This window comes from Anas platyrhynchos, chromosome 2 (assembly GCF_047663525.1).
Source record: "Anas platyrhynchos isolate ZD024472 breed Pekin duck chromosome 2, IASCAAS_PekinDuck_T2T, whole genome shotgun sequence".
NCBI classification, from domain to species: Eukaryota; Metazoa; Chordata; class Aves; order Anseriformes; family Anatidae; genus Anas; species Anas platyrhynchos.
The window spans coordinates 61921691-61934602 of NC_092588.1; the positions used below are offsets into that span (position 1 = coordinate 61921691).

General features: G+C 41.2%; 1 protein-coding gene across 4 annotated transcripts in view; it reads right to left on the reverse strand.

Annotated features, from left to right (window-relative positions):
- ZNF516 (zinc finger protein 516) overlaps window positions 1–12912 on the reverse strand; it is a 104959-nt gene that overhangs the window by 82502 nt on the left and 9545 nt on the right. The window contains exon 1 of one of the 4 annotated variants that reach the window (XM_072034836.1): window positions 7396–7490. The exons of 2 other annotated variants lie outside the window; for them this stretch is intronic. The gene's annotated coding sequence lies outside the window, so the exon portion shown is untranslated. Of the gene's footprint in view, window positions 1–7327; window positions 7491–12912 lie in introns of those variants that run through there. One more of the 4 variants, XM_072034835.1, reaches the window with a different exon arrangement.

The window sequence follows — 12912 nt, forward strand, 5'->3', positions numbered from 1 at the left end:
TTAGACAAAAATGAGAATTGTAAATTAAAAATTTCAAAGTAGCCAAGGAGAGTTAGGCAGCTAATTTTGGAGGTTCCCTTGGAAATACCAGCTGTGTTTTTATGTATCTTCTCAAATGCCCTTTTATTTTATTTTATTTTTATTAGGAGTAATCAGCCAGTTTAGCGTAAAGTACTTAAGAATGCACACCTAGAAAGGGAAAAAAAAAATCTCTCTTGTACAGAGAAGGAATGAAAAAAGGAGAGGGAAGGGGTGTTACAGAGCGACTTTTTGAAGGAAGTAACATTTTGTCCATCTTTTAGTGTGGAAGGTTTTAGCACACTTTTAACTGCTGCTTGAAAGTGCCCCATTTTGTCTGAAGAGCAAGCCAAAAAACACCTGAAACCATTAAACTTCCAGATATTACCTAGAATGTCTATTTTAAATGACATGCAGTGTTTAAAATTTAATAGCAACAAAGCATTTTACATTGTCTGAGGAAATCTAGGATGTTCTGAACCTCATGGTTTGTCCACACGCTAACACAGTATTACAGGATCTATTTTAAAACTGCTATTTCATGAATATACTTTTCTAAAAGATGTAGTCATACCATTTCCACATGTTCTGTTGTATACTGCCTGAATACAAATATCTGATGCACATAAATTACAGTGTCCTGAAGTGCCCTGCATTAGCGAAAGCCTCATCCATCTCCTCATTCCATATAAAACCATTTACTGCTCTGAATGGTCAAGTCAGCATTTCATAATTACAACTCTAAATTAAGGCTTTTGTGTTGTTATTCTCCAGGAAAACTTGCACCTACATTTTACAATTAGAGAAAAAATATCAGAACACGTCTTCGCAAAGGTTTATGAATGAATCCATTGTGACAATGACGAAACATGCAGAAAGCCAAAATCTCTTCTATTTCCACATTGCTTTTTTTTCCCTTCTACAGAAACAAAAGTTGACCTTAAAATGATTTTCCTTTCTGAAACGGAATGCAGAGAGTGGGCTGTGCTGTAAATGCAGGCTTTTCAGACATTTTTTAAAAGCTATTAGACAACTGAACAAAAAAGAAACTTAAGTCATTAACTGAAACTTTACACAAGCCCCAATTCTGCAAACACTTACGCAACTGAGTAGCTTCACACACATAAATAATCTGATTAAGTCCAGTGGGGCTGCTCATATTTTCAAAGCTACTCATACATATTAAGTGTTAGTAGAATCATGTCACAGTAAATTTAACAAAAACTGAAATCAGAGATTTCAGTGTGATACTTCAAGATTTCTTTCAGATGGCAGTACTAAAACACTTTATCAAATTCTATTCATCTGCTCTAAGTAAAAAAATAAAAACGCATAACAGTATTTAAAGTTATTTAACATTAAAGCTGAAGTTTTCAAAATGATGTGCAAATATTTTCTGAACAGTTAATTGGCTCTGGAGATATTAACTAGGTTACTAATTTAGGCAAACACTTTTCAAGTCTCAGGTATCTCTATAAACCGTCATGTTTAAGTGCTTAACAAGGAGAGCCTGCTTTTCAAAGTGCTTATTACTGCAATTCCCGTTGACTGCAATGGGATTTCTAAGTACTCAGCTCTTTTGAGTAAGGGAATACCTTAATACCAGGACACAGGACTGCCAATTTAGACATCCTTAATTAGGTCATCCAGATTTTACAGTTTTTGTCTGAATAAGTAATTTGAGCATTGTTCTAGCAATGGTAAACCAACACACATGAAAAACAAGGAATTGTCACAGTGAAATAAAAAGCACACTCCCTTTCAAAGAATTGTACAAAAGGATGCCAACAGAAGACCAGAGCTTTGGTCTTCTTTTTAAACAATCTTAACCTAGAAATTCTGTGATTCACGCTCAAAATATATTCAACCAACACGACAAGATGCCTGTGCTTTCCCAACAAGCATTAGAGGATGACCTCACCTGAAAAGTCCTTTAATCCTTCCAGCATTACTTTGTCTAAGCACATAGCAAAAACTTCTCCATCATACTTCTCCCTGTATCTGTGGATGGCATTCTCTACGACTTGGAAGCAATAAGCTGCAGTTCATTTTTCAAATGTAAAATCAATACTATTAAGTGGGAATGTTTTGTGTTATTTTTTCCCTTTGTATGAATGCTTGTAACCATTATTGAAACATTTCTCTTCTGCTATCTTGCATAATGTCAGTGTTCACTCTTTCAAGTTTTCCCTTTGTTTTTGCTGCATCTCCACTTTCAGAACCTGCTTCCAGACTCATTTGGGAGGCATTTAGTCACAGCAGTGTTGTAAAATCATTTCTTTGGGATGCTCACTAAGTGCTGCGTTAAACAAACACACAACACACCAAATATATAAAAATCAACACTTTTCAATACTTTTATTGATTTCTCTTCCTCTCAATTTTAGGGTATCAGTGAGTTCTCTCCCAAATGAAACTGACGCTGGAAAGCTGTCAGGAAACTATTTGTAATCTTGGAAGTTACAAAGTGCTGAGAATGCTTATAGTTTAATTTACAAATATTACCTGCTACCAATACTTTGGTCCTTTCAACCACTTGTTTCCCCATGTAACACACACACGACTGAAAGACCAATAGAGGTTTGATAATCACCAAACACAAATTGTCCATCTATAGTATTGATCGGCAGCGTTTTGCATTTGCAATAGTTTGAGTGAGTAACAATCCCTTGGCAGATCACCACCATGCTGACAGAACGAGAAACCGGCTGGCGTTCGTGCAACATCATGTCACTAGACACCGTGTCCATCAAAAACTGACAGTTTGGCAGATCAGGCACTCTCTGCCATAATGTCATAATGACTTCAATTCATTTCTCCACAGCACCCAAAGGCTGCAATTTCATCAGCTATACAAGTATCTCTTCTTCAAGAAGACTCTGTGTCTTTTACATTCCTGACAGCTATACGTATTTCCTTAAAGCTTCCTAGGAGGCAGAATGAGAACACCAAGAAACACAAAGCTGTTACCACTTCCCTTGTAATCCATACAAATAACCACCTGCTGATGGAGGAAAGCAAGGGCAGCTGTGGGCATTTAGGCCTGAACTGAAGAACAAGCATGTGTCACTCCATGAAGTCAACAAGACACAGTCAGCAAACAAGAGATACTCAGGTGTTTCCTCACAGTTATTCAGATGTTGCAACGGGGGCAACTATCATGTCATTCTACAGTTGAAATGAAATTGCTGTCTGAGTTTTGGCAGAAAAAATGTTGAGGTCTGATTTCACTGCACCATTACTTTTTAGCTCCTCTTCCTTTGCCACCTCCCAACTCACTAAGATTCTCTCTGCTTGCCAAGAAAATTATTTCAAATGTTTTACATGGTCTTCAATAATGTAATTTGAATCTTTTTTCTGTAAAACTAAATGAGTGGAACAAGAAAAAAAAAAAAAAAAACACAACCAAAAACCCCAACTTTTTTTCTGATAGAGAACAGAGACTCAGAATTGAGAAATCAAACATGTTTCTGTACATAACTTCTGTTTTCAACAGGAAACATTTTCTTCTTGTAAAGCATGGCAGCTAAACCTACACTTCTGGTAAAGTGTAGGTAGAAAAACCCAGCCACCTGACAGTGAAGACAGGGGGCGAGGAGGAAGTGTTTCCATCAGAAGACTTCAAAGCTCTCAACTCAAACAAAACCGCCTGAACACATCCAGCAGAGGTGAGCCACCACTTCAACACCATACCCCTGCCTTCTCCTCCTTCCTAGGAGGTATGGCAAGAAGGTCCCCATATCACCACTCCCTAATCTGTCCCCCGCTGTGAGATGCTGTGACAAAGACACAACACAGTGAGGAATAGTGGTTCTCTTACATGGGATTTGGTTGCCCAAGGAGCTTGACCCACTGGCTTGCACGGATGGGTAAGAAATCCTCATAGTATGAGGCATGCAAGCCATAGACACAATTTAAGAACAGCCTGCACCAAAATAAACTAATTTTGAGTCACTTCAAATGCCTTCTAGGTTCCACCACTGCAGAGAGTAAAATAATCCTGTACACAGAGTAAAAAAAAAAAGCCATACTCCTATATTCAATTTATATTTTAAAACACCCACCAATTTCTCAGCCAACTAATAGCTTTTAGAAATGAAGTAACTAGAAACAATCTTAAAGGAAAGTTTATATAAACTACCTAGCATACACCAATCCAAGCAATTGTTTTATAAATACAGAGTAATTACATTTTAATCCTGTCTTAAAAGACAGATCTTGCTAATCTGAAGAGGTAGGCAAACTCCTTTTGTTATGCTGTAATACAGCTCCAAATTATTGAATTGGTAAGATAATGAACTGTATGAGCTGGCTCATACACACAGATGCCCTGCTACATCACGGGATGCCTCATCGGCCAATGCCACCGGAGTCCCAGTGTCAGTAACCAGAGGAAGAGTAACAAGCACAGCACTGTACCCTGGTAATTGCATCAACTTGGCCTTACCACACTTGAGCATACTTGCTAATTGCTACACCTCAGCCAAATCCTTTCCTCCTCCCCCTTGTGAAATTACATAGGACACCTTGTGTGTTAACAAAATCTCTCAGCAGATACAGTCTTCACAGGCATGAGTGTCAAAACCACAAAAGAAACAATGTGGATAGATTAGGAAAAAACAAACAAACAAAAATCTCTTAATATAGATTCAGCTATTTCATACAATCTCTTTCCTGAAAGGACGACTAGAACAGGCTGAAGAAGCAACCCAGCCCAGGACCTCTGGGAAGGTCATCTGTCCACCAACAGCCATGGCAAGGCATCATTTCTGTGCCCAAGCGCATACACCATAGTGGTTAGAAAAAAATACAAACAGACAAACAAAAACCACACACTTCTACTTTTGACTGGGCAAGAGGGTGTATTTTTTATTATTCTCTGAAGATGACTTTGGTGTTTGAATTTTACTTTCAGTCCCAGAACATTTTCTCCTTTTACATAATGAGGAATATTTCCTGTTCATGTGTCTCTAAAGTGATCTAGTGAGTATATTAGCCTTGCCTATGAGCTTAGCATTTGCACATTCCTACTCAGACCACTGAGCTAAATAAAGCCCCCCATCAATGAAAAAGTAGCAAGGTTTGGGTAAAACAAGTGTACCCGACACTACACTGAGCAGTTCTTTGCAGACGTTAAACCACCATTTCGGATTAACCAAAACCTTTTGTATTAGCAAATACATTTTCCTTCACCTGGAACCATCTAAAACAAACATGTCATTAAAACAAATAGACTCCCCAGAGGTAAAGCCAACATTGATACATCATTTCCTAACATTTATGCTGTTTTCAGGAAGAAGAGTAGTTGCTCTTCTTAAAAAAAGTAATTCTCCCTGATTTCTTTGTCTTCGAGTCTTCCAACTGCACACCAGAGAAGAGTCTTATCTGCAGTGACACCTGCAGTGACTGCCTCTAAGAGCATATGCAAGCCGACTCTGTCAAAACACGCTTCCTAAAATGATACCAGAGGGGAATTTTTGGCCAAAAGACATCCGTATAGGGGTTGCAGCACAAGAGCTCAGGAGGAGAATGGGGTGAATTGACAGCAATGTGTTTCCCTGCTCAACGCCTTGTGCTGCCACGATGGGACACAAGGAGGAAGGGGAAAAATCTTACCTAGGTGGTTAGCAGGGAAGTCATTTAAATCATTGCTTGTCTCATTTACTCATGTCAACATTTTAGCTTTCCTGAATCTTTTTTTCCTCACTTTCTCCTCATTGCTTTTAGAAAAACAGACAACAAAACCCACTCCTGCCGGTGACTCGTTTTCCTAACTCCACAGCTGTTGCAGGAGCACATTCCCAGCCCGCAGGTCCCCAGCCCAGACCTGAGCCCCGACCAGCATCATGGACATAACCACGCCTTTAACTTGCATAAACCGCTCCGGCAGCTGCCGTTTTGAAGCTGACAGTGTTTCTGAGGATAATTGCAATGCTATCGTTTGGGCTGCCTGAGACTCTTCTGACCAAGCATGAATTACAGCTGACTTGGGGAAGAGCACCAAGCGCCTGAGTGCCCTGGAAAAACACAGCCAGCGGGGAGCTGCAAAAGTTCAGACACTTCATAGATCTGGAAAGTACATCTGAGCTTCAACTGCTAAGCGTAGCACCCGGGGCACTGTGGACTTGTGGCATTTCCAGGAGGATTCTGAATCTGTAAACTAATGGCTGGGTTATGTTGATATGCAAACATAGCATCGCCGTGCAGTTAACAGCCAAATTGTTTCCCCTGAAATGTAAGGTACAATACCTGGGTTTTTATCCTTGTTATAAACATTTCAAAGAAAGGCAGAGTTTCTCCTCATAATTAAATGGAGCAATTATTTGAGTTCTAAAATTGGGCAACAGTGAGTCATTAATTTCCTCTGAAACTAACCCCCCAGTTGTACAGACTGACCCACACGAGCAACTCTTTGCCACCGGTTCAGTATGTTTCCAAGTGGCCACTAGCATCTGCCTAGATGGATCAGCTTGGCAGATCAAGGACGGGTGTTAAATTACAAGCTTTGTACTCTTGGCAAGTATGTTGATTAAAAAAAAAAAAAAAAGTAAATCCATTTTAATATTGGCAGCACAGCAACCCCACAGAAAAACTTCAAAACATATTTAAATTTTGAGCTTACTCTAATATTAGTTTAAAATATCAAATCAATAATATCCTTTAATGTTTAACCAAACAGCTACATTTGTCCCTGGTTAAACTCTGCCAACACTGGAAATGAACCAGAGATTAATTTGGTTCAATGAATTTGGCTTTTAACCTAGACAATAAAATTTACTTGTATAAAAGCTCAAATCCCAACTGGCAATGTAAGGATGCCTTAGGGTACATTCTGGTTATTGCCAGCACCACACATCCACCTTTATAGCTTCAAAATAAATCTTGTGACCTTTTTTTCCATGTGTGTAAGCACAGTATATGCCTATATTCCAAACAATGAACATGCAAGGGTTAATAATACGGTCCTTGCTAATGTATAACCTCAGAAGTATAGAGGATTAGTAACAACCTACTTCCGCAAAACCAGAAGGGAGGGGAGGGAGAGGGGATCTTTTGCTCTTTATGAAGATAAGAAAAGCAGAAATACTGAAAAACTGCTGGATTCTTAAGTCACTATTAATTAAGTTGCATTCTTGCCTTTGCCATTAAATGTATCACCCACTGTTATTCTGTCAAGAAAGTGTATTTTCTTAAACAATACTTAGCCAGGCATCTTTTGGCATATTTGAGGAAGTAAAGAAAACAGAACCTCTGTATCAGCCTAAAGATGTCATAACAATAACATTGCCTTCATTTTCCCCTTACTTACCAAGCCATGTGCCACTTTTCCCCTAACAATGGACCTGTAGTTTAAACAAAGACATTCACGGGACTCACATGTGCATGTCCCATACATGCAGAGCACCAACTTAGCCAGACTTGCACCCCCGAAATCTCCCCTTCAGTGGGTAGCGATGGCAATTCTCCACAGTGAATCGAGTCCACCAGGATGAACAGGAGGCAGGGGGATAAAAACGCATCACAATGTGCTGTCACAAAGATGAAGTGTTCTACATGATGCTGCGCTACCAAGGAGGCATTTTTACCTACGGGGCTATAGGTACTACGTTTGCCTGGTTTAAAATAGGTTGCCAGCATCAATAACAGAAGTGAAAACAACAATTTCACATTTTTCAAATCATTACCTGGTACCACCAGCACCTGGTTTTGTCTCCAAAAGAAATGCCACGCTTAGAATGAGTAATAACACCAGTCAGTGGGGCCAGACTGGGAAACCATTGCTAACACTGGTAAACTCTTATTCATGAGAAAGTGTCTCTGAGGTCAGTGAGACTCCTCAGATGAGTAATAAGCGCTCAGTGATGTCAGGAAAGATTATTCAGTGAGGGCTTTGAAGATTTTATTTTGTAGCAGTGCATGTGTGTGTCTGTGTGCACACACACAGGAGCGTATGAGACTACACAAAAGCGATGAATTCATCACCAGCCTACACGGCAGGTTGGGTTACAGAGAAAAGCAGTCAGAAAATGAGACAAACGACCCTGTTCTGTGACCCAGAGGGAGTCGGTGTAGGCTGTACCTACCTGTGCTAGGACTAAACATGACTCAGGCAGATCAAGGGTTTAAGTAAAGCACAGAGGCACGGGAGATGCTCCATTAGCATTTCTCTGTTAGCTGATTTTCCTTCCATCCTGCTACACTTTCTATGTCACAGCGCATATTTAGCACACTGAATATCAACCTTTGGTTTCACGTATGCTGACATAAATTTAAATTAATGTGGCTGACGCTAGGGGAGGAAATCCCAGTGAAATTCAAAATGTTAGTCTCCAGGGGCCAAAATGATACAAGTTCCTAAAGCGAAGGGATTTGTATCATTTTCTAACCAGCATACCCAAGAAACTATAAAGCCATTTACATGTCCATGAGATACGGTACCACTTTACTCCCAGCTGCACTGCACTGCTCAGAAAACACATAAATGTGAGCTTTGTATCTGTGCATATTCACTGTGCCATACAGCCCTTACTAATAAGCTGCATGACCAAAACCAAAGTGTTGACACTGCAGTTTGAGAAAGCAGAGCATCTTTGCACTGAGGGGAAAACTGCATAAACAATACCTTACCCCACGGGCAAGCACTACACCCATATGAAGATATCCATGCTAGGTGTCATGCTAAACTTTCTCCTTCCTGGTTGCTCTCTTTTTATGGGACTTTCTCTGTCATTTTGTCACTACTACCCCACTGATACAAAGCGGGCTAGCGTACAGACGAACCACCTTTGTTTTTCCTGGTCCCTAACCTCTGGACAACCCAGGCATGCTGGCATTACCTCCATTTCTGGGCACCCGCAGAGTTTTCCTGGAAGCTTTGGGAAGGACTGGATGTGGCCCATGGTCCCTGCACAGACACCAGCCAGGTTTTCGGAGGAGAGGAAAAATGCAGACAGCGTTTCCAGAGCATGAACACACAGGCAGCAGCGATCACTACCAGAAAGACTGTTGGCAAATTATTGCCACATATTGTGGATACGCATTCAAATGCCAGCTGGGGATCAAATGCTGAAGTTGGCTTCCCCTTTCTCTAGTAAAACGCACAGTAAATTTAATTCTAATAACTTATTATTGTGAAGAGGGCTATGATAATTAACTGACATTTATTAGCATTTAACTTGACAGCAGATATGCTTTGAAGAATTTTAATGACCCGTTAATGGATCCATACAACCACATGTACACAAATAAGATACAATCGAGTCCAGGGACTGATTCTTACTGTGTGTTTGTACACATCCCGGGAACAACAGAAACAGATAATCACTGCTACTGGGTGCCACCACATGACAATAGTTATAATTATAATGCCCTGACAAATCATCATCTTTTGTAAGCCTAAACCACCGAGTTTGTGTCAGATAAAAACAAATGCCTGGCATGTTTCCACACACCTTTACCTGATCATCATGCTGTGGTTTGATTTATAGGATGACTGTTAGCAAGAAGAGCTATCAAAACTAGAGAAGCTTGGAAGAAGAAACCGCTGTGTGTCTTCATTTTAACCCCTTTAAAATGCTCAAAACATTAGGTTATTACTCCTTTCTAACAGATCAGAAACATTATATCCAGCACATTCTTTGTAAAAGTAATCAGAGTTAAAGTCATAGCAGTAAAGGACATGTCTAGAAAATGTGCACTTTCATCAGATTCATGAGTATTCACAAAAAAGACGAGGTATGAACAACAGACTTCAATACATATATATCTTTTTAATGGCTGATTTTGCTGGCACGCATCTTTCACAAACCTAGCTAGTTCCAACAAATTCTCTTCGTTCTCAGGAATTTCTTGGTTTCTTCTCTTTAGGAAGTTTGCTGCCAGCGCCAAATATCGATTAGGCTTGGGTGCCTGTCAGCAGCCTGTCTGCCACCCTCCCAGCCAACACCCCACGTTCCCAGCATAGCCCCATTCTTCTCATGGTCCCCTTGCAACACTCGGATTGCTCCTGTCCTCATCCTGAACACAAACCTGCTCCGCTTCATATTCCTCCCCCAAAAACCTCACATGCTCAGCGTGCCACATCCACCCACTCATCCCAAGTCCCTGCCATGTTCTGGTTCTAAATGTCGGCACCAGATCAAGTTCAGAAGTGCACAGCAGCCAGTAGACAGGGATCACAGAGCAAAGCGGATCTGGGCGACAGAGAGGCAGGAGGTGAGCAGTGCAATGGGAACCAAGTCCTAAGTCCCTTAAAGTAGCTGTGCAAAAGAAAACTCCAGCTACTTCTCACATAGGCAGGCACACATGCTTGGCCAACCACCTCCTCTTCTGCTTAAGATCTCCTCTCTTTACCCCCCTACAATTATTTGCACTGTAATTCTTCCCAGGACCCCTGGCGACAGAGCAGGACCACCCAGTGCTAGGCACTGCACAAACACCAGACATCTACACAGCTCTTCACATGCCCTGCCTCCTTCCCATGCTGCTGTGGGATGGTGGAGGCAACCAGGCAGGCCAGTGCCAAGGGAAATAAAGATTTCAGTCAGACCATTTTAAGTCATCCCAGGCAGTGACATCCAGTGATTCTGGACTGGAGGAGCTCCAGTCGACACCTTATCCTCTCTGCTTACAAAGGAAAAACATCACCAAGGGGCAGTAATACTTTTACTACTGTAACACAAATAAATCCAGATTCCTGATATGGAGATTTCTGAGGAAACAAATAATACCGAAACTCATCTACAGAAACCAAGTGTCCCAAGGCATGGAAGAGAGTGGTTCTCTACCATTCCGGTCTTCCTGGACATCCATGGATCCTCCTGAAACACCCTTCCCTCTGCCTTTTCTCCCCTCCCCACCCCTCTTATTTCTGTGCATTCTTGTTGTATACCCCTTTTCCTTCAAGGTTGTGTTCAGCTCCTCACAGCCTGGTTTTCTGTTTTCCTTAGGCTCTTAGAGCAGATGCTGCCCATACCACCTCCAGTTTCTCTACAGAGAGCAACACTGATGCCAGTTGTGAAATGGCTGAGAGATCTTTACAAGTCAACCAGCTAATCCTCACACAGCTCTGCTGTCCCAAACGCAAGGTATAACCTTGTGGGTAGAATCCCACAAGAAGTAACTTCATGCATCGATTACTCAGCAAAGTTCTCTGAGCGGCTGTAAGACTCCATGAGAAAACTAAGTTTTACCAGTTAAAACCCATCAGACTCCCATGTCACACAAAGAAAGCAGGGGTGACTGCGTAAAGAGCATTTTTATTACTCTGCAAAATTACTTCTCATACTTTTTTTTTACATTCATATACCCCTGTGCCTATTATATGTATCTTATTTTTTAAAACAGATTACTGAGAAAATTAAAACCGAAAACTTCAGTTTGGATATTAGAATGACAAAGTGGGATCTCAGCCCTACTGTTCTCTTCTCCAAAGCATAAAGTATACTCAACAAAGCAGACTGAAATGGTTTTGTAAGAACAACACCAATCTGTTTCATGTCTAGCATCTTTGCTGTCAGACTTGTACTTCTGATCACCATGTCCTTTTTTCTTAAATGCTGAAAAGTGTTTAAGACAGAGTGTGTCCTCCATGGGTAGGACAAAGGGCAGAGTCTCTCCTGAGTCATGTTTTCTTCCTGGTGTAGAGGAAATACCAGCCTGGATGGCCATGTTTCCAACCCTACCAGTAGGAATGCTGGAAATCCCTACATGCTGCAGACTAAACAATGCTGATCTGCACAAGGACCTGGAAGACAAGAGGCCTTGAAGCAAACTTCTGACAAACTTCTTGACCCTGCCATTGCCCTGGACTCCTCATCCTTGACCATGTCCACCATGCTTTCTCTCCAATCTCCCACCCTCTGTGAGCACAATACTCACACAGACCCAAAAGAGCCATATTAAGAGAATAACCATCTGCCTTTCTCTTCAGGACGGAGATGCAAGCCTTGGCAAGCCTCGCCACCAATCTTCTCCAGTGCCCAAGATCTAGGTATAAAGATATAGAAGTCGTCTTCATCTGTCATTTGACTGCATTTCACTCAGCAAATATTGTAAAGCTAATAAATGTCACTAGGTTATCTCAAACTTAACATCAGGACACTATAGCAGAGGGTGTAAAGGCCACAGAACCTCCCAAGCTAGATAGCACTGATAAGATTAATATCTAAAGGACTCCATCACAGCATTTATTTTTTAGGTAATTTCTGAGGGAATCCTCTGGTTTGCAATTCTCTGCTTAGCTCAGAGACGAACATGTGACCTGCAACATACAGGTGGCAGCTAGAACATCTTGTTACACATGAAAGCAGTTTGTTTGCAAGTTAGAATAGGACAGAAAAAAAGTCATCAATCTATTGCACACTGCAGCTCCCGTGCCATGAGAGGCCTCTGTGCCATCTCAGAATGGCTGAGGCTGGCAGGGATCTCTGGACACCATCTGGTCCAGCTCCCTGCTCAAGCAAGACCAGAGCAGGTTTCCCAGGACCACGTCCAGGCAGCTTTTGCATAACTCCAAAGAGGGACTAATCTTAACTTTATAGCTGTTCAAAAAGGGGGAAGGCTAGTGATCACTACAGGGTGTCCACAACTTAACTATCCCACGATCACACCTCATCTTCCTACATCACATATATTATCATGACTTATAAAGTGCTGTAGGTTCTTCATTGAAGCAGCAAGAAACATAACAACAAACAATTAATTTATTAAATTTACTGTTTTTCAAGTCTAGCTCTTAGTAGCCTGCAAGCTTCACCAACTGCCTTAGTGTCTTAGCTTTGTTTTTCAGACCCTGAACAAGCCAAGCCACCACTTTACAACACCCAGGCGCCTTGGAAACCCACTTCAGAACACCAAAACCTGGGCAACACACTCCAGAAGACACTTTCGAGC